At 38.6% G+C, this 24,157-nt stretch overlaps 1 protein-coding gene across 4 annotated transcripts in view; it reads left to right on the top strand.

Moving 5' to 3' along the window:
* Positions 1 to 24,157, top strand: part of plch2a (phospholipase C, eta 2a) — a 138,812-nt gene that overhangs the window by 10,112 nt on the left and 104,543 nt on the right. The window lies entirely within an intron of this gene.

Raw genomic sequence — 24,157 nt, forward strand, 5'->3', positions numbered from 1 at the left:
TAATTCAATAATGACAGAACTTTTTTTTGATGAACGATTCCTATTCCTGGCTATTTTCTTCGCTCTTCCCATATAGTAAATATATATATATATATATATATATATATATATATATATTTGTTTTTTATTTATTTTATGCATTTAAAAATATATATTTTGCTCTATATATTTCAGTCCAAGAAAACGCATTTGCACATCACATATGAAGAAAAACACCTGTGAACATATAACAGATTTGAGTAAACTTCAGTAAGGAACATAATTTAAAATGCTCCAAAAAATGCAATATTGCAATATATTAAAAAAATATTCAGTATTATAAATTGTTGCGATCTCCAGTAATGTAGGCTACTGTAAACTGTAAATGTATTCTCTTGCCCCTGAAATATATTTAGAAATGTGTTTTGACATACGAAGCTTGAAACTAAATATATTTTCTATTTCATAAATATATTTCATTGAGCTTATCTGTTTGCAAAATATATTTAGCATGTATTTCAAATATCAAATATATGTCTTTTTTGGGCGGTGGGGTGTAGGGATGAATATTTGTATGAAGCAATGCTTTCAAACTCCAAGATTATTTTGGAATGTTTGGAGTCAATGCTGCTAATTTGGGTTTGATTTGCAAGAGATTTGTGTTCCATAATATTTGTAGCTAAAGTCAACAAATATTTCTAGAGACTGAACAATCAATCACAGAGCTCTGCCACCCAGAATCTTCTCAAACATGGTTTGTTTTCTGCTGGTAAAAGATATGGATCTACGTGTGCTCTCCTTAATGAATCACTCATCATTCACAAAGCTCTTGAAGTGTATGTTTGTGATTAGAGTCTGTGGTGCAGCGATCAGTTCATTAGGTGCGTCTGACTCACTGGTGTATATGAGCTTATCTCTCAGATCAGCTAATCGCATAGTGCAGAGTCTCAATCAGATAAACAGCTTCTGCTGACAATGCTCAGACTTTCAGTTTGCTGCAGGAGCGAAGGATTTGTGTTTTGTGGTTTGTGTAAAGCCCCCATGGCATTAAAAAGTGATGATTGCATAAGTGAACGCTGAGGAAACAGTGGAAGGGCTCTTTAGGACACAGTGTTAGCATTAGTAATGTTGCGCTTCGAAAATGAGTGTTTGTATGCATCTCATTATTTGTTATTAGTTATACGGATAATGTACACAGTTTATGACTCAGTATTCCGGGTTCAGAGTAAGCAACAGACTTTGGTCTATGTCTATGGAGAAAGATACTGCACCAGGATGAATGTTACTATTCACAATGTTTTGTTATAATACTTAACATAATGTGTGATCACGACTCTTTTTCCACCGAAAGATGAGTATAAACATTGTACCGAAACATACATTTGCTTTTAAAGCCTCGTTCCATAGTCTTCCATCAAGTCTGTTACTACTGTAAAAGTCATGTTTGTTTAGTTTTTTTTTACAAACTAAAGAATGAGTGGTAACAGCAGTATGTCACAGATGAGTCTGAACTGAAAATTCTGTTAGTTTCACTTGATTGTATTACCAGTGTCAAATTTTGCGAGGTCAGTGTTTGAGTTATTTCTGTTCAAGCGTTCCATGACACATCTCTTGTAATGCTAATGTCTGCATCACAGACGTGTAAATGTCAGGAAGTTAATTACCGTCAACAGCTCTCCTGGATTGATTAAGCTTACATGTGTTTGCGGTCTCAATTACTGCTAATTACTTGTTGATTTTGACTCACAAATGAAAACGATTTGCAACATCATCAGGATTCCATAACACCGACACAGCGACACATTTCACTTAAAGGTCAGTTAAAAGCTGTCATATGAGATCAGACACACTTGATTTATTTTGACAATTTATTTTAAATGAATTTAACCTCATTTGTTCCAAGTGGACAGATTGTTTAAGAATCACTGGCGGCTGTGTGAGCATTAGATACACTGTAAAAAAAAATCCGTAAAATTTACGGTAAAAAACGGCAGCTGTGGTTGCCGGAATTTTACCGTAAAAAATACGGTAGCAATGTTTTAGGTTTTCCAGACTTTTACCGTTAAATTCACGGTCATTTTTTACAGTGTAGTTGTGTTCATTTAGAATTGAACTGAGAATTAGATGTCAATTTAATTCCAGAATTGCTTTAATGTGTGTAAACTTTAAGCAATATTAACTATAATTGTAATGATTTATATAGTTTTCTATTTAAATATGTTACATTTAATACATTTAAAGTTATCTTTTGTTTTATGGGTTATGGTGGAATAATACTTCACATTCATTTACCCTGCAGCACACAACATGAAGCATTGTTAATTACATTATTAATTATGTTTTCTTGCAAAACTTGTGTTGGAATAATGAAAATCCTCTTTAATAATGGATTTCTGTAGATTGTAATTCAGCAAATTTAGTAACACTTTAGGGACCAATTCTCACTGACTAACTAGTTGCTTATTAACATGCATTTTACAAGCTTATTGGCTGTTTATTACTTATAAAGCACATATTATTTCCTTATTCTGCATTACTACCCCATGTACTTACTACTATAATAACAATAAATTATGCACAAGTAACCCTAACCATGTAGTAAGTATATGTAGTTAATCAATATTACTCAGTAGTTAAATGTATAATTACATTGTAACAAGAACACCTTAAAATAAAGTGTAACCATATTCTGTCATAAGATCATCTGTAACTTGACCAGGCTTTCCGGATAAAATTCTTAAAGTCTTGTTACACTTATCAATGAAAACTTGCCTCCACATGTTCTGTGTGAAAGATAACGCAAGTAACAAAGTTTCCGCGCACTGAAGCTCCTTATCTTTGTTCAAAAGCAGCTTAAATTCTTTGATCTCGGTTTAATTGTGAGTTCATGGGCGAACACATCAGTTCACTTCCAAACTTTGTCAAACTTTACTCTTCTGATTCCACCGGTAACTTGTCCCAGCAGGCCATTGTCAGAGATAAGCACAAAAGCAAACACAACCGTAGGCCTCATTCATCATCATCATCTGCTGACTGTTACAGACTCCTGCGGCCCGTCGGGCGTTCATGCATTGATTACTCATGACACTTCATGTTAGGACATATTATTGTCATACTTGCAGATTTTGATGCATTTTGTACATCACACACCTTTACACATGGCATATTATTAACAGTGAAAGTAAAGCTGGAAGTTGCAAGTTGGAAGAAACAGTCAGGTTTTTTTGTTTTGGTCTTGGTGAGATGTTTTCATTCAAATCTAAAGATTTTGATGCCTTCAGATGCGTTCAGATGCCTTCTCTTATTATCCAATAGAGGGCAGAATTAGTCTTTTTGTGGTCTTACAGTAGATCTAATGTTAATGACTGTGTTCAGAACGGCCCACTATCATTATCACTCTTATTACTGCAGGAATAAGTATATACTATATACTGCGCATATTATGTGAATTTTGTGTATGCATATAAAATATGACCTACTGCATTTGACCAAATGTACAGCATACTACAAAGCACTGCTTAGGATACTGTTTCCTACAATGCAATGTGCTCAATCTGACCCTCCATTGCAGCATAATGAATGAATTGAGCATAATATCAGCCACAATTTTTTGTCTTTCTTGACTCTTTTTTCAAATCTTAAAAATGTAAAACAAGTATTTATATATTCCGATATGACAGGCTCGCGGAATCACACATGCAAGTCATGCTTAGTGTTGCACAACGCAGTTTCACACTGGCTTTTTTTAACCTTTGTGGGACATTAGAACATTAAAATTAAAAAAATGCAAAAAAAAAAAAAAAAAAACATGTTTAAATGACTTACAATGAACTCACTTAATAAAGAAAAAAATAAATAAATAAACTGTTTTCATTCAAAAATGGCTGGTAAATTTCACAAATACTTGCAAAGAAATGGCAAGTATAATTTGTATAACTTTTTTTTTTTTAAGTGTTGGACTGCTGAAAGATTTCCAGTGACACACCATTAATTTAATTAGTAATCATATTTAATTATTCTAGCTACAATATTTTGCCTTAAATTCCTATAAAAAGTCTACAACTAATAGTATAGTGTCTGTCGCTATCAGCAGCAAAATGTATCACTTGTTACTGAATCTTTGATTTTGATCGACAGCTACAGCTGTTCTGTGCCTTCAAGCCACATTCACGTACATGAGTCCCAGCGTAAATCATTTCTATTTCAGCGGCGCTCTGTAGAGATGGAATAGCAAATCCCTGGGTGTTCAATTGCAATCCACTCTGAAAATCATTAATAAACAATTACCTAAGAGCATTTTCTTTGAAGTTTGAATTTTGAATAAAACAATACATACCAAAATACATAATAGCCTGTATCCAAGCCATTTGTGACTCTGATTTCACAGCTGAATACATTCTAGCAGGTGTAATGAACTGCTCGTGGTGTTTCATGGGAGAGGAAGGGTTTTGTTTGTGTCTCTGAAAAAAAAGACAGGTTGTACATGTTAAATAATTTGATGCTATCCCTCATTTATCATCCTTCTTCAAGCAGAAGCAGCTGTGGAACGGTTTACACACATCCCTCATGGATTGGTATAATCAGGTGCACCTTGTTATTTCTTTGCCTCTCTGTGATTCTGCCTGGGTTTGTTTTTTACAGAGGACTATCTTCATATTGATGGGCTTGATTACACAGGAAACAATTTTGCTGGCTTCCATAATCAAAAAATCAGAAAAAGGCTTTGATGGTTATTTATGTAGCGTACAGCCCAAATAATCACAAAGCTGAAGCAGGCCAGAGATTTTCCCGACTCACGTGTCCTCGACGAGAACACCTCCCCTCCCCCCGCAGTATTATAAAAATAAAACACTGGAAAAACACCTATTAATATCACTGTACCAAAACAACTTGTACTTGACTTTTCCTTTTGTACGCTACTGTTCAAAATTTTGGGGCTGGAAAGATTTATATGTTCATATGTTTATATATTGATTTTTATTTTTAATTTTTTTTGAAAGAATGCTCACCAAGGCTGCAATGATTTAATCAAAAATACAGCAAGAACAGTAAAATTGTGAAATATTGTTACAATTTAAAATAACTGGTTCCCTTTCGATACTACACTCGTACTGCGTCTTGCTAGACGCATATGGGAAAAAGCCTTTTTTCATTCACGCAGTGAAACTGCACGGCCGTTGGTTTGTGCAGTGTATTAAAAACGAAGCAATGGCTAGGCAACGGAGCTGCACGAGCCTATGGCGACGAAACCTGCCAAAGCCCGCCAGAATGGGCGGGGCATCTGGCTATATAAGTGGGTGTTCGCCACAGGATTCTCAGATTTCTTCTCCTTTGGCGACGACTCTACGTCTCCAAGCTGATCCGAAGCCGTTCGCCATTGACATGCCTTCGCAGCTGGAATCGGGACCTCTCAGCATGGCTGACCTGCTTCTCCACCGATTCAGCGACGAAGCAGTTCCGGTCCGTTTCCTCTGCCGCCATCCGGCGATACTAAAAGAGCTACTAAAAGAGTGTGGCGTTGTTGCAAATGCCACGCCGTTACTGCGGTTCATGCGTGTCTCCCCTGCACGCCGATGACGGTCACACGGAGTGCATTTCCTGCTTGGGGAAATCCCATGCAGAAGCTGCGCTCACAGGAGCTATTTGTTCCTATTGAGAACTTTAGTCTCGTATCTCTCTGCTCACGTATCGCTTTCTTTTCAGAGAGCGGCTCCGCCCCTAGTGCCCTCCCGTTTTCTCCCTCCCAGCGACCGGCTGCGAGTGAGCTCACGTCGGCCCAGATCCTGTGTGCCTCGTTCTCGCCCCAGAGAGAGTATTCTCACGTCCTTTTCTCCCAGTCTGATCAGCGTCCCTCTGCTGGTATGAGCGACCTGATCTCATTTGGGGGAAATGAGGATGAGCTGCTTGATGACAGCATGTCATTAACAGCATCGGATGCAGAGGAGCTGTTGGGCTCGGTGAATGACCCCACCCCCTTGCCATCGTCCGCGCCCAGTGCCACTAAAGACGGGATAGATGCCGAGCTTCTCCGTATCCTCTCCAAAGCGGTTGAAGAGCTGGGTTTAGAGTGGTCTCCACCAGAGGAGCCCTCTGCGCTCACAGGAGCTATTTGTTCCTATTAAGAACTTTAGTCTCGTATCTCTCTGCTCACGTATCGCTTTCTTTTCAGAGAGCGGCTCCGCCCCTAGTGCCCTCCCGTTTTCTTCCTCCCAGCGACCGGCTGCGAGTGAGCTCACGTCGGCCCAGATCCTGTGTGCCTCGTTCTCGCCCCAGAGAGAGTATTCTCACGTCCTTTTCTCCCAGTCTGATCAGCGTCCCTCTGCTGGTATGAGCGACCTGATCTCATTTGGGGGAAATGAGGATGAGCTGCTTGATGACAGCATGTCATTAACAGCATCGGATGCAGAGGAGCTGTTGGGCTCGGTGAATGACCCCACCCCCTTGCCATCGTCCGCGCCCAGCGCCACTAAAGACGGGATAGATGCCGAGCTTCTCCGTATCCTCTCCAAAGCGGTTGAAGAGCTGGGTTTAGAGTGGTCTCCACCAGAGGAGCCCTCTCGCAGCCGTCTGGATGAGTGTTTCCTGCCGGGGCGCCGCCAGGCCCCTAGTCAGCGTTCCTCTTCGTTCTTCCCGGAGGTCCATGATGAGCTCAACAGATCGTGATGCGCTCCCTACTCCACCTGCCTCCGTACTGCTTCTTCATCCGCCCTCACTTCCATCGACGGCGCTAAAGAAAAAGGGGTATGATAAGCTGCCTCCCCTGGATGAGTCAGTGGCCGCGCACCTCTGCCCGCCCACGGCCATAGGCTGGAGAGCGAAGGCCGCTCACCCGTCCAAGCCGTATAGGACCACTTCAACTCTCGCTGGACGTGCCTACACTTCAGCTGGACAGGCGGCTTCGGCATTTCATTCAATGGCAGTCCTCCAGGTCTTTCAAGCCAAGATCCTCGCATCCTCCGATGAGTCTGGCCTGGACCCCGCGACCCTCAGGGATCTGAGGAGCGCAACCGACCTGTCTCTGCATGCCACCAAGACCACCGCCCAGACGATCGGGAGATCGATGGCCAGCCTTGTGGTGCTCGAGCGCCATTTATGGCTGACACTAACAGAGATCAAGGACGCGGATAAGATCCCCTTCCTCGATGCTCCAATCTCTCCCAAAGGTCTCTTTGGCCCGGCGGTCAAAGGATTCGCTGAGCGCTTCACAGAGGCACAGAAATCGTCCCAAGCTATGCGACATTTCCTGCCCAAGCGCTTCAGCTCCGCTGCTGCCTCTGCTCACCCTAAGTCTGTGCCGACTCAGCAGCCCACGAAACCAGCACCTGCCGCCCCCACCGTTCAGCCCGTTATAAAGCGCAGCAGACACCTTCCTAAGCGCCAGGGACCCGGACCCAAGATTGCGTTGGACTCGGCGCATCAGGCGTCATCCTGGTTTGCGAGACAGGAAAATGATGGGGCCAGATCTCGCTACGGCCGGACCGCCCCTCAAGCAGCCTCTCTTAGACCTCTTGACACCCCGTTTAACTCGGGGTACAGAGGGAAATGTGTTTTGTGCAAACAACGGGTCCATTCATACGCCCAAGAATTCAACCGCTGTGATAGCGGGAAAAATAAAACACAAACATTTTCAAAAAGAGAGCAAACTTCCTCTTCCATTACTCACAAGTGTTCTGCCCCCATGCTGCCAGTCACCTGAATTAATTCAATCCCTTGCCACGCGGGCTGAGGCCTGGCAGGCCATCCCCGGAGTGTCGAGATAGGTTATGGGGATAATAAAATGAGGATATTCACTCCATTTCGCTCGAAGAACCCCGCGCTTCAGCGGTGTGGTCCCCACCTCAGTGCAGAGCAAGGACGCTCACGTCCTGCGCTCAGAGGTGATGAATCTGCTGGCAAAAGGAGCAGTGAAAATGGTTCCTCCAGCCCAGAGGGAGTCAGGTTTCTACAGCCGTTACTTCCTCGTCCCCAAAAAAGATGGTGGCCTCTGGCCCATCCTCGATCTGAGACACCTGAATCACGCCCTCATGAAAAGGTCGTTCAGGATGATTACACTGAAACAGATCCTCGCACAAATTCGCTCAGGGGACTGGTTCTTTTCTCTGGACCTGAAGGGTGCATACTTTCACATCCAGATAGCCCCCCGTCACAGGCGATTCTTGAGATTCGCCTTCGAGGGAGTGGCTTATAAATACACGGTCCTTCCCTTCGGGCTGTCCCTGGCCCCCCTCACTTTTACAAAGTGCATGGATGCGACTCTCTCCACTCTGAGACAGATGGGAATCCGCATTCTCAATTACCTCGACAACTGGCTCGTTCTGGCCCAGTCGGAAGCAGAATTAATATCACACAGGACCGTCCTCCTCAGCCACCTGAAATGCCTGGGACTCAGGGTCAATTTTGCCAAGAGCTCGCTGTTCCCCAGCCAGCGAATATCGTTCATGGGAACAATTTTCGACTCAGCCCAAATGAGAGCTGTAGTCGCACCGGAATGAGCTCTGGCCATACGGAGCATCATTTCTCCAGTCTTCAATGTCACATGATCCTTCAGAAATCATTCTAATATGCTCATTTGCTGCTCAAGAATTTTTTTTATTATTCAGCAGCTAACTATAGACATATCGACAGTTTAACTAACTAACAAGATTTTAATTGTTGCTTCGTTATGACAGTAGTTCACTTGAAAGAGAAAATGTAGATGTTAACTTCTAATGTCTTTATGGCATTGTTAAGAATGCCTTACTTAGATTTAATTATGAATTTTGCTCTAACACATGTTGGAACACGACAATGTGAGTTTGTGTATTTTCCATTTTAATTTTTGCTAATGTTTTAGTAATTTTGTTGTGTGTTTTTATCTTTTTGCTAAATATGTTTTTTTATTAAATTTAATTTCAGTTTTAGTTATTTTTAGTACATCAAGTTAAACTAAAGAAAATGAGAGATGTTGCTTTGGCTGAAACTAGCTGAAATAAAGTTTTATAGAATTATTTTATGTACTTCCGTATGTATCTGGCCTTTGTCTTTGCACTGACATCAGCATTAATATAATGGAAATGAAGGAATTTTACTGTCGACTGCTCACTACAGTAATGACAGCTCATCTGACTCTGTTCAACTTGGCCATCCTTTAGAGAAGCTATTTCAGGATAAAGTGCAGAAAACACAAATTGAATTTTCTGAAAAACACCAACTTCACAGTTTATGGTTTTGCACATCTGTGGCAAAGATCTTCTCATTTATCTGTTGTTTGTATCCACTTCACTGACTCTCTTCTCTAAACCCACCATGCTCGTCATTAAATTGCTTTTGTTTGTTTTACATCTTCAGAGCATACAGATGTTAAGCTGGACTCCTCTTAATACTACGAAAAAAAACAGCAAAGCATCAAATACAGTAATTGGGCTTATTTGCAGATGACTGAATCTTTGGGAGTGTTAGGGAAGTCAACTGTTAAAAGTTTTTAAAACTAAATCTCTTACGTGATAGTATAAGGTATCAAGACAATTTCATTTTCAAGTGAACTACAACTTTTAAATCAAATAATGCATACATTTAATTTTAAATTACACACTGTATTAAGATGATATAGGCTAATGATCAACATTATAATGTCAACAGAACATGCAAATAATATTTGCTACTTAAAAAGTTGAATTAAATCAATAAATTAAATTTTTTTTTTACTTGCAAGCATGCATTTATTTAAGTTGTTGTAACAGTTCCTCTGAATTTCTTTTTAGTTTATGTGTGTGTGCGCGCTAATGCAGTTGTGCATGTATACACAGTTGTGTTGCTGCTGCTCAGAAGAGCTTTAGCAATGGAATAATTGTCCCGTTGCTTATCAACGAGCGCACATGCGGTGTAAGTTATCACCACCCATGCACTCATAGTTGTGCTGAGCAAGAGAATCAACAGGCTTCAATGGCCCTCTTAAGGAAGCCATCAGAGCTAATCAGGATGATGCGAAAGGCCATCAGTGTAAATCCACAGCCATTTTTCCCCCACAAATAGCTGTGCTTTATGTGTTTATGTGCTGCACTAAAGCGCACATTAAGGCAGAAATGTACTCCTGTAAGACAGGGATATGTTGGCTTAATGGCTTACTTCTGTCATGATGTTTTAAGCAAGCACTTCAGGGAGAGTTCTCTCATGTTCAGCCTTTGATTTTATACACAGTCTCTGACCACTGTGAAACGCTGCTTTGCAGAACGCTTTTTTTTTGGGAAGATTTGGGCTCTGAGACTCTGAGAAAACCATTTAATAAAAACCATTGATAGAGAAAAATGAGTTGTGCATTCAATTGTCCATTGTAGCATTTTTCATAGATCTCAACAATACATTATTTATGTGAGAACTTACCATTCTGCTGTGTCTGGGAGCATCTCTCTGAAAGTATGTCAGTGTCAATTGCACAGTGAATTATTGTCATTAATCTTTCTCAGACACCCATGCAGTGTTGGGGGTAACACATTACAAGTAACGTGAGTTACGTAATCAGATTACTTTTTTCAAGTAACTAGTAAAGTAACGCATTACTTTTTTAATTTACAAGAAAATATCTGAGTTACTTTTTGCTACAAAGTAACGGCAGTTACTTTGTTTTCCCATTTATTGGGAGAAATCGGAAGTGCAGAGGAGTTGTGTGCACTGTGTGAACATGATGTTACTGTAGTTCTAGACTAAATGTGAATGTGCATTAAATCATCCCACTCACAAAAAACAGATTTAGTATTCATCAAAATGAATGAAAACAATGAAATGCAAACTCAGAATATGACGCAAACCTGCAATAATTAAATATGTTAAATAACACAAATGTATCTAATCACATTTTATTAACCAATGTCTTTGCTGCTGACTTTTGATGATCCAGTTCAACCATACTAATAAGCAACAATGACTTTAGATAAACTAACAATTGTGTTTCATTGTTTTTTTTATTGCTGAAGAGTGTTGTCAATGTAACGCATTACTTTGCATAAAAAGTAACTAAGTAATGTAATTAGTTACTTTTTTAGGGAGTAACACAATATTGTAATGCATTACTTTTAAAAGTTACTTTCCCCAACACTGCACCCATGACACTTAGGTCACTGTTCTGTGTCTTATCAATTCAAGATACATTCATTAAGTCAGTGTTCTGGGTTCAAGGGAAGGGCCTCTGTCATCTGCATTTGTGGCGGAATGTTAATTAGCACAGAAAAAAATTCTTACTGTTTTTTCTTACTTTCTTACTGACAGTTAGCTCTGATCTCTGTAATTGTCACAGTCTCACATAGTCAGATTTTGATTATCAGCATAAACTCTGGTTTACATTGCAGCTTATTCTGGCCAAGGACCACATAGAGAGAAGACGACAATCTGGCGAACATGTTGAGTGACTAATGATTGATTTATTGATATTTACTGATTGATTGATTGATTGACTGTTTTTTTTTAAGTTTAATTTATTTATTTGACATTTTTCAATTTGGATAGAATATCAGTAAGATTTCCAATGGAAAGTATTTAAATGAAAGTAATTAAACAAGAAATATGTAGATGGCATCATGCAGAACACTACACCACAAAAAAAAGCTTTTCTTTATTTTTAATTTAATTAAATTTTTTAAAGAAAAATTTCTGTGCCAATGGGGCAAGAAAAATAACCTTGTTTTGCCTATGAATTAAGACTTTTTTTCTTATCCCCAATTGGCAGATATTTTAGTTTTTTTTCAGCAAAAACTAACAAACAGTTTTACTAAACAGGGCAAATTAGCATGAGAGGCAATTCCAAAAGAGCGCCGATAGGCGTGGAAATTTCTGCGGGTGATTTACTAATAACGCGGAAATGAAAGAGCACAGAAAGAACATCTCATTTACCCTTACCAAAAAGTAGTATACTTCAAGTTTATTTTAGCAAGTATACTTAAGTAAAGTTCAAGTATATTTTAAAGTATACTTTATGTAGTAAGTATACAAATATCAGTGTACTAGTAGTATACTTGTAAGTGTACTATTTCAATACTCATTGGGACTAAATTGGCCCACTTTCTAGTATATAAAAGTATACTTTTAAGTATACTTTAAGTATAACAGTAGTAAACTTTGAGTACACAACTAGTTTACGTCAAAACTTTTAGCTTGTACTGCAACTATATTAAAAGTGAACTTATAGGTATACTGCAAAGCTTGACAGTCATTATTACCTCTTCATTGATCGACATTTTATTCCATAACGTTACACAGTTTTGATGCTGTTTTATGTCTGATGATCGTGTTAGATTACATGTGGAAGCGTCTGTTGTTTCGGTTTCTTCTTCACTTGTGTTTTTTGGCAATTCTGTACAGAAGATGTGTACTAGCACCCCCTACAGTATAACAATGAAAACACGGATTATAGGAGCACAATTATAGCTAAAGTATATTTAGACTTTTTCTGAGTGTAAGTCAAGTATACTTAAATGTCATTTTAAGTATATTTCTGAGAAGTACATAAAGCCCATTTCTGAGAAGTACATAAAAAGTAGACTAAAAGTATACTTTCCTATTTTTAGTTTAAAATAAGTATACTAATAGCACACTTGAATAAACTTATTTTTCGTAAGGGTACATATCGACCAACGCAATATTCCAAGCACAGCGCCAATTAGCATAGTCGCAAATAAACAATAAATAAATAAATAAGCCACAGTATGCTGAAACGAACCGGAGGCCAGCAAATGAAGGGTTGCAACAGTTTTGCATCAAAGAACATTCACACTAGCAGCAATTTGCAGTGAAAAGCGACCTGAAGGCATTCATTTTCAACTAGAGCTGGCAATTGTATGCAACAAGACTGACAGAGGCAGTTGGAATTCATCTTTATGTGAATATGCAGGGAAATGATGAGGCTGTTACCTGCAGAAGTGAGAACAGTGAAGCTGATGTCTTTCCTCCTGATTCATCAGTGGAGTAAGAGCGCTCACTAGCAACAGCAGTACAGCAGCTGGCCGACCTGCAGCCATTTAGTCGCTGTCAGTGTGAACGGCCCTTCAGGCGCTCTGAGGACGACGCACGAGCTTCCCGTTTGAGGAAATCACGTAAATCATGCTTCTTGTCAAGAGCCCATTTAAAATACAATGCATTTTTATTCACACCAAATTGAAGTTTCTTTCCATTCACTGCTTGTAAATCCTGTTGCTTTATAAATTAGATAGTTAATGTGTGTTTGTAGTTCGAGAAAAGCTGTTGGTTTCATGTGCCCAGAGTCATCTCAGCCGTGATTCAGCACAGGAGACGTTATGAGCTGCAGATGATGGATAACACCGCTCGAGAATATGACTTATCTCTTTCTTCCCTGGGGAAAGTGATTTAGCTCCATTTTTGCTCTTTTATCCCCAATTGTTTTGGAGAGCATGAAACTCAGAGGATGGGGGCTCATGCGCGGTTGAATCGAAACCTCGTGCCGGGGGATGAGATCTAACTGCATGGTCTTTTTAGTGTGGTTTGATTGCTGTAGAAGCAGGTGAATGTTCTGATGCCAGCGACATCTTTCATGACACCTGAACCGTATGTTTCATTAGCAGAGATGTCGTAAGCAAGTGCAGAAGATGCTGAGGAAACTAGAAGAAAAAATAGACATAGAACACACAAGAAGTGAAGGATGATTGTCGCTCTTTTCCAATATTGAGTGAGCCGCATTGCTATCTATAGACCTTAGCAGTGTTGGGGGTAACACATTACAACACGAGTTATGTAATCAGATTACTTTTTTGTAACACATTACAAGAAAGAGAGAGACAGAGACAGAGGTTCTTCCTTCAGCCCGAGGCTTTCATTGCACTTTTGGTGTGAAAGGGCTTTTGCCGAAAATATACGTTTTGGGTTTTTTGTTAAAAATAAATAAGCAAGCCCAGATCAGGAGACACAAAGTAACTCAAAAGTAACGTAATGCATTACTGGCCATAAGTAACGCAATATTGTAATGCAAAAAGTAACTTTCCCCAACGCTGGACCTTAGGCAGGGTAGTGCCATATTTAAGCACCATATCTAACCTGACTAAGATCTGTTGCCTACATGGGCCTTTTGAAGGAGCTTTGACTTGTACAGCGATTAAGTTGTCTGCTTGAGGGAACGTCAGTGACAGTGACATGGAAATGAGCAGCAACACAGTATGCCAATGACCAGCGGACAGGGATACAGCTGTAAAATAGAAACCCCTATTAGTGACCAACTAAGAGACTCTGCAGCCTTATTTTAATTGACTACATTTAAACGAATGCCCATTAAGGCAGCATGCTGGAAGGCAACCACTGAATCTGCTCCCGCAGAAGCCCAATTTAAAGAGTTATCGTTCACAAAGCTGTACAAAGCCCCTGTCCCTAGTGTGTTTACTTTGTAAATATTTGAGTTAGTATAAGAATCCTTTTGGCTACCAATACTCTCGGCTCAGCATAGAAAAGTCTGCATATTCTATCTGGTCATATGTGAATGATTTGTGATGTGCTTTTTACTACTCCCGTAGTTATATTGCAGAAAAAATATAAGCATCTTTTTATTGAGCCTTGATGGAGCAGTACATTTTGTGGGAAAGGAATCCTAAAATTATTTGTTTTGTTTAACTCCTTTCCCTCCAGCATTTTTTTTCTCATCACCGCCAGCATTTCTGATCATTTTTACTTTCATAGCCCCCAGAATATTTTATTGTATGAATATTTGAACATGCAATATGTCAAAAGAAAGAACAGAGACTCTCAAGTTCAAGTTTTATTCTAGCTTCATGCGTTCTCTCTTTTTAGCAACACTTGAGTGTGCATGTCCCATAAAAAAGTAAATCAGAGAAAATCAGCTTTTGGTCTTTTACCCCACATAAGACTCATATGCATGGGGCAAAAGGCATCCAGTACTGATACAAATATTTTAGCTAAAGTAATATGTTTTGCATAATATCTGAGTCAAGTCTTGTTCAAAATAATAATAATAATTTTATTAATCAAGTACACTGTCATTAAAATTTGTTAATTAAAAAAAACAGAACAATTTAATAACAAAAAGAAGATTTCGAAAGCTTCTTACACTGCCTGAAGGAGATCATAATAATTGAATATGGCTTTACAGTTAATGTGTTTTACATGATTAATATATTTTAAAGGATGAAAATGGTTATACTGGGTTCATTATAAATATAGTGATTATCTTCTTTTTATCTAATTAGTGACACTTCTTGTCATTTAAATCTAGCCATGTCATGTCAACAACTGAAGACAGCTGAAAGTCAGCTATTTATTATTTGATTTCAATAAATTCAGTACAGTTTTAACGTTAGCATGTTGCTAAGCTATACATATACTTTGCTCACAACACTTAAGCAAAAACAGTATGGCACAAGCATAATTTGGGCAAATTTTTGATTCAATTGAACTGTTTTTGTAAATACTTTTTTGGTATTGAGTCATTTCTAAATGTTAAAAATCTCTTTGCCACCATATTGGGTGGATTTTCAACTGAGAGTGATGGTACTGCTTATGTGCTGCAAAAGCCTTTGGATCACTTTCCCTGCGATGCCTTAAAATGCTGCCTATGTAGGCATCTCACTAGATATGAGAACACAGCCCATGAGACATTTAATTCTCCAACTCAACGGCTTAATACAGAAACCAAACGGTTAACCTAAGAGACAAACCATTCGTCTGCAAAGCACACTCATTAGGCATTCATTAGCCTTGATGATGTGATAACATATACTATAAATGCTAATGGCTGTCGCTAGGCTAAGAGTCATGTATTAGACACCATTAATGACTGTCATATTGGAGAACCTTTTGATCTATGCCTAATAGTATTATGCTAATTGATGGAACGGCACCGCTGGAGCAATCTATAGCACGCAGAATATTCTGGATTTAACTTACAACCGTTGCTTTTTCAAGGTCATATCTCAGGACCTAGACTACCCCCACCACCAACACGTCATATCTCACACATCACTGACATTGCTGCTGTACCATTTAATTGAATCTTTTAAATTGATTTGTGTTCATTTGCGGTGAAACAGTAGTCAGTGAATGTAAACAGATACAGGTGCTGTAAAATCACAGTACAAACAAGCTCGTTAGGGTATTCTGGGTAGTCGTTATTTGCTTGTTTACGAAGTCTTAAGAGTTCACTCAAATCTACCGGATTTTCTTTCTCCCCATTTTGTCATCGACCAAGTGAGAGTCTGCCTGCATAGAAAAATAATAGCACACCTCTCGCTCCACCTCAACCTTACATCCTAATTAAATGGATTACAGATGAAGAAAAATGTTGAGAGGGGTCCTTGGTGATTCATAAAATGCAAGTCAGCGGCTGCCCGTGTTTGAGAGTACAAAAGGTACATATCAAGGAATGCAAAATTAATACCCGTGGCTCTTGATGATATATTGAGGTCTTATGAAGTAAAACAATCAGTCTGTGCAAGAAACTAAACATTATTACTGTAATCCAGAGCCTCAGTCATACAGTCCGGAGTTATGTCCGGTTCGCGAATGAATTTACAGTAAGAGCAGTGACATGTATTTACATAATAGTTTGGGTGAATTTTCATTTCATGCCAACTTTTGGATATTGTTTAGATCCACTTATTATTAAGAGTTGTAACATGAACCAGAGTTTAGTTGTTTTAGTTGTTATGTTGCAACTTCTTGCATTAATATAAAATGAATGTGCAGTGTGCAAATGTTAGCTGTTTTATATTCCATTATTCATTAACTCAGCAACCTGGTCTCATAAAAATACATACCTTTCTGTACGTTTCGCCGCAGTTTCAATGAGAAATGTCCACTGAGTGGCACTAAAACACGTCTTCAATACGTGAACCCTGACACATTTTTATTACGTTGCTTCAGGTACGTAATGCGGCGGTTCAGAATTCAAATATCTGGGCACTGTCGCTAAAAGTTAATTCTCTATCGTGTTGGAAATATGCCCTACACCAAACCCAACCCTACCCAATAGTGTTAACAAATGCAAAACTGATATAAAAACGTGTCTCGCGGAAAAATGCCCCCAAGTACGTTTTTGCCATGAGACCAGGTAGCCATAATAAGTAGTCTTTTTCGAAATATGCTAAAGTATGCTTTAATAGTGTGCTAAATCGTAAAGAAAGCCTCTTGTTCCAGTGAGAGTAATGTTGTTCCAGCAGATGCTGTGTCTCTAAAGTTGTTGACTTTATGAATTGTTAAAAACCGTGTGTGATTTTTTTATAATCGAAAAAAAAAAAGTATTATAGATATACTTAATTCTAAGAAGTATCAATAAGTCAGTCTAATTAAAAATAGACTATTGCCATAGCAACCATCCACAATATCCTAGCATTGTGAATGCATCTTTTGTTCAAGCAAACGCACCACTCCATTTTCTTTAGAAAATGTAAAAATGTAGTTTTTTGATACATGCACAAATCAATTTCAAGCATTTGAACAATTGGACTTTTAGGTCAGTCATGCTTCCATATTGACTTCAATGATCTGATAGCATGAGCGCTTGACTGGGCCGTTTCTCATTGTATTTCGCTCCTTTTATTCCCTTCTATTTTTTATTAGAAAATCTCATCTCACCTCTCAGATCAACAACAACACAGCAGCTTTGACCCAAAATCTCATCCATCTAAATTCATAACTGCTCATTTAAAATGAAAGATGAATACTTGATCCGTGCTGTCTGCCGACACGAGCGAGATCAAGGCGAATCTGAGCGAATATATGAATACCGAATGAATGGTGGCAGTGAGGAACGTGGGAAAACAGCCCATGGCCACTTCATTCACAATTCAGAGGGATGCATGGCTGCTGCATGCGTGTGCTGTTCTGTGTGTTTTCACCATGTAATTACCAGCATACTACAGGATCTGACCTTGATTTCCATTGAAGAGTGTAGCGATAAAACGCGCAGATACTGACTGCTGGGTGTTTGTGGAAACACAATGGGGCCAGAAAGTAATGACATGTATTGAGAGCAGTCTTCATGCCGATCCCCGGAGAGTCAGTGGAAAAACTCAAGGCGCGGGGAAGTTCAGTGGCGGCAAACCTCATATTCTGCAATTCTAAATCGGTCCTGAGGGATGGGCACATCTCTGCAGCCCAGCGGTCGGAGGAGAGGGATGCTTTCTGCAAAACCAATAGAACAGAGAGAATAGAATTTAGCTTTTTCATTTCTTCCTCTGTGGTGCTGTTCCGACTTCCTCGTCCTGGTCTTCAAACCGTCCACCGTGTCAATGTGATATTTTCCCAGATGGATCGTTTTCCTCGCCCCACAACCTTTTGAGGACACAGAGACTCTGTTCTAAAACCTACTAAGCTGCCTTTCCAGACAGCATTCTTCATGCTGATAGGCATCACAGTCAAGCTCCTGAAAGAGTTATGGTCACAGTCGAAGGCAGCATTGCATGTGTTTTTCACAGATAAGTCAATCCCAGAATAAGCTCAGTAGAAGATTTCATAAATGTTGACTGTACATATAAGCCTATATATATTTTACTCAGCTGAAAGTATGAATAGAAAGTAAATGACTGACTTTGTTCAGGAGTGTAGTGAGCTGTCTGCATTTTGAGACAACATCAACGATGTGAAGGCTGCATTACACTAATTTTTTTAAAGGGGTCATATGATGCTTTTTTAAAGATCATTATTTGGTGTAACAGGATATGTTGACATGCTTTAATGTTCAAAAAACACATTATTTTTCAAATACTGTACATTATTGTAGGTTCTCTATGCCCCGCCTCTCTCAAACGCTTCGTTTTCTACAAAGCCCCTCCTTCCGACAAGCGCAGTCTGCTCTGATTGGCCAGCTGACCCAGTGCAGTGTGATTGGCCGAACACCGCAAACACTCGTCGGAAATGTAACGCCCCTTACCATAATCGCGAGCTTCATCTTTCAAAATAAATGTAAAGACAGAGCCCGAAAGGGTTCTTAAACTAATAACAAAACAGTAGCTGATTCAGAAGCGCCAGATTGTCATAGCAAAGTCAGAATTACCTCCTCACCTAGGTTCACGAAACGGTCGTCCATAAAATGCATTGCTCTTCTGTTGTAAGTAATCTTAAAGATTCCTAAATGCATCTACTTTCGGAAGGCCAAATAAAGTGCTTTTGCTTTCGTCTAGAAACACACAGCGTCTCCCTGACATGCTGCTTCAACACTAACTGCGGTTACCGAAACCACGCCTTCTTTCTTTGCTGCACATTTGGGCCGCTTTATGCTAATATTTCCACATAGTGAGGTAGATATGTGGGGGCGTGTTAGAATGAGCCATTTTAGCGGGGCGTGGCAGAGTCTTAACTTTGATAAAGAATATCTCTTTGGTTTTGAGACTTTAGTCTTTGCAACTTCAGGGATCTTATCTATGCACAATCAGCTTGTAACACTCCAAAGAGAAAGGAAAACTTGAAATCGCATCATATGACCCCTTTAAAGTAATTAGATAAAACAAAGATTACTATAGTATGTTTTACAAGAAAATACTGTTTCAGTCTTTATCATTCAAGTTTTAATGTTTAATTCAATGTGTTACTTTCTTACTTTCTTTCTTATTTTTTCCTTGTTTGTTTTTGTTGTTGTTTTTTTGGGGGGGGGCAGGGGGGGGGGGGTCTGAGAGAAAAAAATTTAAAAGTACAGTAAATCTCACATCTTTTATTGTTATTATTATTATATACCTATTTTGGCCAAGTCAAACTCAGAATACATTATTACAGCCGTTTTAAAGACAAAGGTGAACCAAGTCAGAGATTATAGTATAATTAATTTAAATATTGATACATTTAAATATTGCTTATTTTAACCAATCATTTTGTGTTGTGCTTATTTTATACTTTTTATCCTTTTTTTCTTTTGTTTGGCCATTCATCATTTTAGCAACATATTAACGTAAAACCCATTTGTTAGTTAAGAACAATCTCGTGAACCAAGTCAGAGATTATAGTATAATTAATTTAAATATTGATACATTTAAATATTGCTTATTTTAACCAATCATTTTGTGTTGTGCTTATTTTATACTTTTTATCCTTTTTTTCTTTTGTTTGGCCATTCATCATTTTAGCAACATATTAACGTAAAACCCATTTGTTAGTTAAGAATACATACACAAGGTCTTTACATTGTGGAGAATAATGGAGCAGTGAATAAAACAATACAACTTAACTAGAAATAGCTGAGAAGCTTAGAATGAATAATATTAAAAGCTAAATAAAATGAGAAAGTAATTTTTAGTACAGGTAACATAAGCATAATTTGCTTGTTGGATGGGTGGGACATATTGCCATCAGGGGCGTCACCATAGACACTTTTATATTACCGCTATTAATACTGGTGTGTTCCAGTAAAATATCACTGATACATCTGTATATGTGAATGGAGATGACCATATACTGGTCATATATGAATCAGATCAAGCAATGCCAGATTTGAAACTGAATCACTCTTTTAATTGATCCGTCAAACATGTTTGCAAAATGGTCCGAAACTGTTCACGATTCAGTTTGATTCATTAGGACAGTTCACTCACCCACTGGATCCTTTGAAGTGGTTTCTCACACTGAAATAGCAATGGGATATTTTATAAAACAAAAAGGTGGATATTTACCTACGACCTCTTATAGAAAGCAAAACCTGCAAATGTCTTCTATCGTTTGTCAATGATGAAGCAGCTCGTTATCGTGTGTAGCTTGTGAATGAATCTGTACTGCAGGTTAAGGTGATTTAAATCCTAAACAGTTTTAAAGGGGTCATATGATGCTACATGCACTTTTACAACTGCACTTTTTCAGTTTGAACTGAAATCTGTGTTGGCAGTGTGTGTACACAACCACCCTATAATGATAAAAATCCACCCAGTGGATTAAAATCTTTATCTGTTTCTCAAATCGAGCCGATCTCAGATGCCTGTCTGTGTGACGTCACACAGACAGGCCCCTCCCACGATAGTTTGATTGATAGTAGCGTTTCAGCACAGACTGGAGTAGCGTCTTACTTTAGACCCGCCCTGAGTGAGCTGTCATCAGTCCGCCATTGTTTCACCGCTGGAGCAGATGTAGACAAGAATGACTCCTAAGCGATTGAGGTGTTCTGTTGTTGGATGTAATAATGAACATAGCAGTCGTCATTTACTCCCGACATCTGAGCCGCTGAAGACGCAGTGGATTATTTGTTTTTGAAGGGAATGCGCCCCCGATCTACATAAATGCGTCTATGTTCGCGCAAATCATTCATGATCCAGCCTCATCTACAGAAGAAGTGAGTATAATGTTTTGTAATGAATCTTTGCAAATCGCCTTTCCTAATATTGTGCTAATTAGCAAGTTTCACGATGAATACAGCTAAAGTAAACAGTCTCTCTGAGACCAGCTCGGAAGAGAGGGGCGGAGTCGGCAGAGCTCATTAACATTTAAAGGGAAGTGCTACTAAACGGATTGCTCTGAAAAGAGCCGTTTTTGACAGGGTAAAAAAATAGTTTTTTACACTACCAGTGATAAATTTTAACCAAACTATGTTACAGACTTTTCATTAAGACCCTAAAGAATCAAATCAACTTGTGGAAAATGGGCATCCTATGACCCCTTTAAAAAAGAGTATTGATACTTACGAAGGGCTTGAAGGGGATAGAAACCCAGATTCCCATTTTTGGCAAATTGTGATTTTGTCCAAACTTTTTAAAAGCATTTGAAAAAATTGCTTGCGCAACCCGTTTACAACACACAGAAAGCATCTCCAGTCCCTCAGTCTTCATAATTGAATTCATACATGTAACTCAAAATACTTTGGTCCTGGTGGAATGGTTTATTATGAGATCCGATGACACAGTAAGTCATTTATGAGGTTGGGTTAGGATGCCGCCTTAGGCATTAAAGAGCAAGGCAGCACACTAGGTTTTGGAACAGAGCTAGTGAATATATTTCAAATTCGTGTCCCGCGTTCTAGGGTCACTGGTACATTAGCTTGCGCAGTAGCGCCCCAAGGTCTCTTTATTCGGCGGTCGCTATGGAAATGAGACTTCTGCAGTTTTACTCTTTCCTGAGCCTCTTGGTCTGGCAGGAAATCTTTCGGGAGCGCTGGGTTGAGATGCTGAATGTTTATTTAACTGTCACTGTTGCATTACCACTTGATAAGGATGTGTCACAAAAAAATATCAACAGAGCCGAGATAGAGACCGCATGACTCCAGATGCCCGATGGACGGTATTGCTGTGGATGGATCATGATTTTAAAGAAGAGCAGAGTGCTCCTGTGGGTGAAGCAATGAGCACCTGCAATTTAATACATGAGCAAAACCAGAAAAAAGCTCCGGGGGAAAAAAAATTGCAGTGTGACACCAGAAGGAAGCTTTTTGAGCTCCACAAAGAACATTTATATTCTAATTCTTTGGAAAACCATCAATGCACTGGTGCTTTAATGACCCTAGAAACCAACATTATTGATTTGAAGAAACTTCAAGAACATCTTAATCTCGAAAGAACCACAAAGTCAAGAAAAATCACTCTTGATAAAACAGACTAGGATTAGTGAAAAAGGGTGCAATATGTGATACTATTAGACAGATCTTTCAAAAAAAAGACTGGAAATGAATACTCTTGTTTTGATATAAAAGGAATCATTAAGATGCATGCATCAAATTGTTAATGATCATGCATTATGATTATAAATGTATTAGGAATAAAGACTGTTAAATATGCAGTTGACATGTTAAGGATTTTAGCAGCGTTATCTATCATAATCTCATTGATTTACTGATTTTAAATTCAATTCTTGACTTTAACCAGTTAATTTAGACACTAGTACATGAAGTGCCTTTCTTCGGTTACCTGACAGAAGATTTTTTTGCAGTGCACAGGACTGCACAGGACAGATTTTCCCTTTATTCCTAATAGCTGAAACGGAGTGTAAGCTGAATGAAGTCAGGCTTGATGTTAGGAATGATGGCTGCTTGGTATTAAGAGAATCAAAGATTTACCGTGGAACACTTATCTTTGAGCTCGGTATCAAAAACCGCGTTTGGATCAAAATGCTAAAGAACCACATAGTCAAGAAAAATCGCTCTTGATAAGACAGACTTCTTTGAACCTGAAGTGTTTCAAATTAATGCAGGGTGAGACTTTATTTTATCCATTGAGAATTAATGGGATTGTGGCATGGTCTATTTGTGAGAGGTGTTTACAGAGGAGGGGTTGAAAAATATGAAAAATATAGTTTTTTTCTTTTTCTTTTTGTCATTCAAGCCTAAAGGATACTCTGTGTTTAGTTACTCACCCCAGTGGTGAGGCCAGAAATTTGAAAGTGAGTGGACCTTGGTGAAATATGGTGGACCTCTGTGCCTACTCTCAAACCAAAGTTCATCATTTTACAATACATGAGATAAAAATAAGGATGCAAATTGCAATAGCTAAAAATGGAATTATCAACTTTTGGAAAGGCCGAAAATATATGCCTAAATTGAAAATAAAAATACTAACAATCTTCCCCTTGCAGCTGTGGCACAGGTTGGATATCAGTGGTCAAATGTCTGCCAGATGTCACAGGTTTTCATGTGTCTCATTTCCAAAAACAATGTTAACAACAAACCTGACGCAGCATGTAAAATGGCAACAGAAAAAAAAATAGCATGCAGCTTTGGAATGAAGTGAGGTTGAGTAAATGCTAGAATTTATATTTTTAGGTAGCTGTAAAGAAGCATTGAAGAGCATGTGTTTAAAACCCTCATCCGTCCCTCCCAAACCTATAACAAAAGTGTCCCTTGCGGGTCAAAATGACCCGAAGGCCAAAAATTATTTTAAATTATTTTTGGTCCACAAAGCTTATATTGGAACATTTTTATAATTTGTTTTCTAATTTTTATATAGGTTTTTCTATAATTTTTTAGTGATTTTTATCATGTTTACCTTTTATTTTTAATATTTTAAGAAAACATAAGCAAATACGCAGTTTTTGTACATTATTTCACCAAAAAACTAAACAAAGAAAGACACAATTTCAGTCCTGTTTCATCAAAAATCAACAGATTGCCTTGAAATTGAGTCACTGAGTGTCTCTGATTCCATCTGGTGGGGAAAAATTACATAAAAATGCATTTTATGGTTACAGCCACTAGAGGGGCCTATAGAACCCTATGGAGATTTTTAACTGAGCAAAACAAGTGAAACATGTGAATAATCTCAAGGCTTCAATTTGGTTGTTTATGGATTAA

The sequence above is a fragment of the Sinocyclocheilus grahami genome, unplaced genomic scaffold, assembly GCF_001515645.1.
Source record: "Sinocyclocheilus grahami isolate Dianchi unplaced genomic scaffold, SAMN03320097.WGS_v1.1 scaffold208.1, whole genome shotgun sequence".
NCBI classification, from domain to species: Eukaryota; Metazoa; Chordata; class Actinopteri; order Cypriniformes; family Cyprinidae; genus Sinocyclocheilus; species Sinocyclocheilus grahami.